The 6,528-nt window shown below is 36.4% G+C and overlaps 1 non-coding gene across 1 annotated transcript; it reads left to right on the top strand.

Annotated features, from left to right (window-relative positions):
* The first annotated feature begins 2,256 nt into the window (after positions 1-2,256).
* On the top strand, positions 2,257-2,363 carry LOC126286332 (U6 spliceosomal RNA). Its single transcript, XR_007551686.1, has one exon. It is a non-coding gene; the product is annotated as a U6 spliceosomal RNA (small nuclear RNA).
* The last annotated feature ends 4,165 nt before the right edge of the window (positions 2,364-6,528 follow it).

Here is a 6,528-nt window from a genome sequence, read left to right as displayed (position 1 = left end):
CGGTGAAGAAGCAAGCGCTTGTTAACAGTTTTTTGGTGCTACTTTAGACGTAAGTGGACGAATGGTTAGAACTGCTGTGAAAAAGAGAATTTCTGCTCAAAGAGATTTCCACTGATTTAAGGGCAAGACATGGTGATCATGCAAGTGTGTCAACAGAAATAAAATAAAGCATCTGAAAACATATTAGATCAATTCCGAAGACTCTTATAACTACTGTCGTGTCAGAACATCTAAAGAACCCATTGAAGTGGGTAAAATAGTAAGTGATCTTTATAGATATTATAGAAAGCTGTAGTAAGGAGAAAACTTGTAGTATGTTAATTACCTTCTGTAATAAACAATTTTTAACAAAGAATTTAATCTGATATTTTTCACTCTGTGGGAGGATCAGTGAGAGCTCTGCATCAAACTTGAAAATGCACCTAACGAAGAAAAACTAAACCTAGTGCAATATGAGAACCATTTAAAAGAGAAGGATTTATCACGAACTGAGAAAGAGAAAGGTAAGAAATCTACTAATATAGCAGCAGTGTATGACTTACAAGCTATGTTACCATGCCCTCAGGGTGGTGCCTCAACGTTTTATTACGTTTCCAGACAGAACATTTACTATTTTTCAACTTAACCCCAAGTTATTTAACTGCCACGTATGGCACGAAGGAGAGGCACACCGAGGTTCTGTTGAAATCACTTCCTGTGAATAGCGTTACTTAGAACAACTGCACCATTTTTAATTCAGACAACTGCTCTCGTCAGAATAAAAATAAAACCATAATTACTGTGTCCCGTAAAGCTATTTTGACTTTCAAGTGGATCTCTGGGCACACCCAGAACGAGGGAGACATATAAATTCTAATTCTGAGAAGCAGGAAAGCTCGAAAATCTGGTCATATCAGTGTTCCTGATAATTATGTGAGCCTTTTAAGGTCGGAAAAAAAGAATTGAGATCAATAAAAGGGACAAAAACGATCAAGATTTCTTACATTAACATTTTTAAAGGTTAATCAAGATAAACCAAACAAGTTAATGCACAAGATTTTAAAGTAGTATTATTAACTAATAATAGTAAAACTATCCGACAGTAATCATCAGAAAGTGACAACCAGAAGCTGTGTCTGTTGAAAGGTTATACTATTAGAAAAAGTATAGCAGATGCTAAAAAGATTGGATTATTGCAGTTAATAGATAAAGATATAGTTCTAAAATATTATTTTGATTTATATAATAACTTGTGGAGTAATTTTTATGAACTGCCTAATTTTATGTAACATATGAAACAAACCAAAAGAACTGATTATATTAATATTTTTATCAAAATAATTTTTTGCACTGTTATGTTGTATTTTATATTAAATTTTTTTCTTGTCATTATTTATTTTTTAAATTATTTATTATTTATCTTTTAAATATAAGAGCCGAAATGTATATTTTGTATGTCGCAAGTCAGATTCCATTAACTAAAACTGAAGTTTTGTTTTTAAAGAAGTGTTGGGAAAAAATCTATACAAAAGTATGTACTAGCTACAAAGTAAAAGATTTTGCTGATGTGATTTCAAGGAGGTAAGTAATTTTCAGTTAAACTATGGTTGCTATCTTTAAGTGAGCTTTTCTCTAAGTTAGTGGCTTTGAAGATGTGCCGAATTTCTTGCAAGATAGCGATATGACATTTTAAATCAGTAATCCAGAATACTGCAGCAGTAGATGAGTTGGTACATGTATAGTCACTACATCGCTAGTGTCAGTTACTTTGGTTGTGTGCATCATCCTCCTGAGGAAAATTCAGGTAGTATTTATTTGTACGGCAATGATAGAGAATACGCTAAGTCAGACGTTTTATCTGCTGTATCGTTCTCTCTGACAGAAATTCATCAAATATTGTCACAGCGAGGTGCGGTGCCAATTTGAACCAACAGATGGCAGCACGAAGTAGCACGCTTAGTAGCTGTCAATGGTTTGCTGAGAAGAGGGGACGTAGTGTCGCATGATGTTACGAGATGGCGTGGCAAGCGCAATCGCCTGCCAATAAACGGGCCCAACACTGAAAAGAAAATAAAGGAAACAGAATAAAAGAATTTGAAAACGTAATATTCTGTATTGCAGTGGGCGCAGAAGAACTCATAACATCAAATGAAATGGAGGGGTTTCTTTTTATTTCAATAAATAACATATTAACGATCACACTATTAAAGCACTTCTACAATGAAGTTTTGAAGTCTCTTACCAACTATATATACGAAAAGTCTTCCATTATGTGATGTACTCGCTTCGGCGGTACATATACTAAAATTGGAACGATACAGAGAAGATTAGCATGGCCCCTGCGCAAGGATGACACGCAAAATCGTGAAGCGTTCCACATTTTTTGTAAGTTGCATATCGATGAAAGAATATTAAATAAATTCACGTATGGCAAACTATGACTACCATGTTTGGTGAGAAAACCGCTTCTCAAAGCGTTAATGTTTATTTTATACCTCGACAAGATCTAAGTTACATTTATGCAAGCATGGATCAGAGAAAGAGTGTTGGAGCCGCTGTTCTCTCGCATACGAACGAATCCAGTGTCTTCGCACTGCTGCACCTCGCTCAGTGGAGTTCTGAATGCTTATTAGCTATTATGCTGGTGTTTTCGTCACAGCATTCCGGATTTTTCTACGTAGATCCCAAGCGCAAAGAAACAAGATACCAACAACAATTTTTGCCTGTGTCAGAACCCAGTTTACTACCTTTCTCGCTGCGAATTAAGAAAATAATGCTGAATGAGTATTTTCATCTGTGATTTAAAAGTAGGGACCTTTTCGCTACCGACAATGGGATTCGAAGAAAATGTTTCTTCAGAGAGCTAGTGCATTTTCGCTGTTGGGCTTGTTTTGATCATATGACGACAGAAATGTAAAAAACCTAGGATAAGAAAAAAAAAAACATTGAGACGTAGCGAGGTGTAACTTACTATAGTACCACTTTAACATAAATACTGTTTCTACTCTCTTTTCTATACGATGTAGACTTAAAATCTCCAGATTCTTATCCAAGCTGAAATTTTCTAAACTTTGTTAATAGTGTACGGTTTACAGCGTTTGCTGACGATAACAGGATAAATATTTTGTGCAGTGATAATTTCTGTAAGGACATATTCAAAGCTTACGATTCATGAACTAATGATTGTTTTCTGTTTGACGTACGTTATTTGAAATCATCATGTGTGAGACAATGATTACGGACAATAACATTCATAAACCCAATGGAGAGGTGAGTTAGAGCGTTGGATTCGGTCCAGACTTAGCTTCCAACATACTACCTTCTCTAATATCAATTAGTGAGGAAGAATGAGCCGCCATTTCTCTACAGACTTTCAGACACCTCATTGAAAGTTTCCCCAGCACAGTTCAAGCCGTCATAAAGTCGAAGAGTGGACACATCCATAATAATGTCCATTAATAGGTGTCTGGATACTTTTAAGAAGATAGAATATGTAATAATGAAAATATCTTCATTCAAAATTGTTTTTATCTTAAAATGTCTAGAACGTTCAAATCCTAAAATGTAATCTTTTCGAAAATACAAGGTTATTGACTTGTAACCATTTTTTTTTTTTTCTAAAAGGTATATTGAATACCGGAGATAAATATACCTACATGCTATAAATTTCACTACAAGAAATTGAATCTAACATTAAGACATAAAATCAACAGTTAAAATCACACAACTTCATGTTCTAATGTCTACATATATCTTTCCTGTCTTTTACGTTTCTGTTAAATACGCAATAACCTCGAATTCCCGGCGTCTTTTACTTACAGATAGCGCCCCTTCCAGCCGCTGACGCCTTCCCTCCACCCCCAGAATCCAAGTAGTTCGTTATCAGCTGTTGACATTTTTAGCTTTATAATTTTTTAGTGCTTACAGAGAAAAGGGTTCCACATTACAAATGACACAATAAATAATGGCATTATAATCTGATTAAAACTGTTTGACAGTTGACCCCTGTCACTTGTAGCTACAGCGTTGTCAATCAGCTACCGGCTACCGGTCGGTTATAGGTGACACACAAACACGGCGGGGTATTTAAAAAATACTATTAATGGGTAGCATGGAAAAATGTTGGAAGCAGCCAACACGAGGTGTGTCGGAAACGTGAGATGCTTTGTCTACAGCTGATATTAATTGACCAACGACAGAACTGCTCTAATCGACGCTTTTTGTAGAGGTCTATGCATAAAGAGAAACGTCCAGATATGTTATAAACATTTTATTACTAACAATGAATCTTTAAGGAAAAGATCAGGAAATAATAACAATGATATAATAAATTAACTAACGGTTTATTAACAACAATTTTTGCAATACAGTTCGTTAACACTATTGTTTGATCTTTATAAACAATTTTTTTCTGTTGTTAGTTTATTTAAAAACTATTTTTTTTCATGTGGAAAATAACTCACAATGCTACTTTTTAATCCTTCAGTTAGTTCATTTACAAAACCATTTTTTCTGTTGACAATCTGCAAAGTTAATTTTGTACGATTCTGAAGACATATACAACAGTACAGATAGCCGACCACAGGCGCAACCACAATTGAGTGGCATCTGTTGAGAGGCCAGACAGACGTGCGGTTCCTGAAGAGGGGCAGGAACTTTCTCAGCAGTTGCAGGTGCAACAGTCTGGACGATTGAACTGGCCTTGTAACATCAACCAAAACAGCCTTGCTGTGCTCGTAATCTGAACGGCTGAAAGCAAGGGGAAATTATAGCTGTAATTCTTCCCAAGGGATTGTAGCTATAATGTATAGTTAAATATTGATGGTGTCCACTTGGCTAAAATATTCCGGCTGTAAAATAGTCCCCCATTTGGATCTCCATGTGGCGACTATTCAGGAGGCTGTCATCACAACTGGTATTCACACATCGGAGTTTGGATAGGTAGATCATAGAATTTATAAAGGGAATCGAATAGGTAGTGGGAATTAGTGAATCTTGGTGACAGGAGCAACGGAACTTCTGGTCAGGTGAATACAGGGTTATAAATACAAAATCAAGTAGAGGTAGTGCAGGGGTGGGTTTAATAATGAATAAGAAAATAGGATTGCGGGTGAGCTATTATGAACAGCGTAGTGAACGCATTGTCATAGCCAAGATAGACACAAAGCCCACACCTGCCACAGTAGTATAAGTTTACATGTCATCCTGTTCTGCAGATGATGGAGAGATTGAAGAAATGTATGGGTAGACAAAAGAAATTATTCATGTAGAGGAAAATGTAATAAGTCGTGGGGGACTGGAACTCGCTAGTACTAAAAGGAAGAGAAGGAAAAATAGTAGGTGGATATGGACTACGGGAATGGAATGAAAGACGAAGCTGCCTGGTAGAATTTTGCATAGAGCACAATTTAATCACCGCTAACACTTGGTTTAAAAATCACACAAAAGGCTGTATACGTGGAAAAGACCTGGAGACGTTGGAGGGCTTCAGATTGGTTGTATAATGGTACGACAGAGATTTAGGAACCAAATTTAAAATTGTAAGATATTTCCAGCGCAGATGTCGTCTCTCACCACAATTTGTAGGTTATGAACCGTAGATTAAAACTTAAGAAAATGGAAAAAGGCAGAAAATTAAGGAGATGGGACCTGGATAAGTTGAAAGTCAGTACTGTAGGTACACTTACTGCTAAAAGTACGATCATATGGAGCATCAAGTGAAATTTGTGACTGGATTGAGGGCTTTTTGGTAGGGAGGACACAACATGATGTCTAGGATGGATAGTCATTGACAGACGTAGAAGTAACATTGGGAGTGAGCCAGGGAAGTATGTTGGGACCCTTGCGGTTCATGTTGTATACTAAAGACCTTGCAGACAATATTAATAAAAAAAAACAGGCGTTTTGCAGATGATGCAGTTATCTATAATGAAGTACTATCTGAAAGAAGCTGCATAAATATTCAGTCATATTTTGATAAGATTCCACATGGTGCAGAGATTGGCAACTATCTCCAAGTGTTTAGAAATGTAAAATTTGGCACATCACACAACGAAAAAACGTGTAACCTATGACTATAAATATCAGTGTGTCACTGTTAGATTTGGCCAACTTACACAAATACCTTGGTGTAACACTTTGTTGGGACATGAAATGGAATGATCACATAGGTTCATTGTGGGTAATTTATTGGTAGAATACTGGGGAAGTGCAATCAGTTTACAAAGGAGATTGCTTACAAATCACCCGTGCAGTCGGTTCTAGAATATTGCTCAGGTATGTGGGATCCATACCAGACAGAACTAACAGGGGGTATTGAACATATACAGAGAAGAGTAGCATGGATGGTCACTGGTTCGTTTAACCATAGGGAGAGTGTCACAGGATTACTGAAGGAGCTGAACTTTGAAGATAGACATAAACTATCCCGAGAAAGTCTATTGACAAAGTTTCAAGTGCCGGCTTCGAATAATTACTCTAGGAATATACTACAATCTCCTACGTATCACTCGCATAGAAGTCTTGATGGTAAGACTAGAATAATTTTTG

This window comes from Schistocerca gregaria, chromosome 1, assembly GCF_023897955.1.
Source record: "Schistocerca gregaria isolate iqSchGreg1 chromosome 1, iqSchGreg1.2, whole genome shotgun sequence".
NCBI classification, from domain to species: domain Eukaryota; kingdom Metazoa; phylum Arthropoda; class Insecta; order Orthoptera; family Acrididae; genus Schistocerca; species Schistocerca gregaria.
This window is presented reverse-complemented; position numbering and strand designations above follow the sequence as displayed.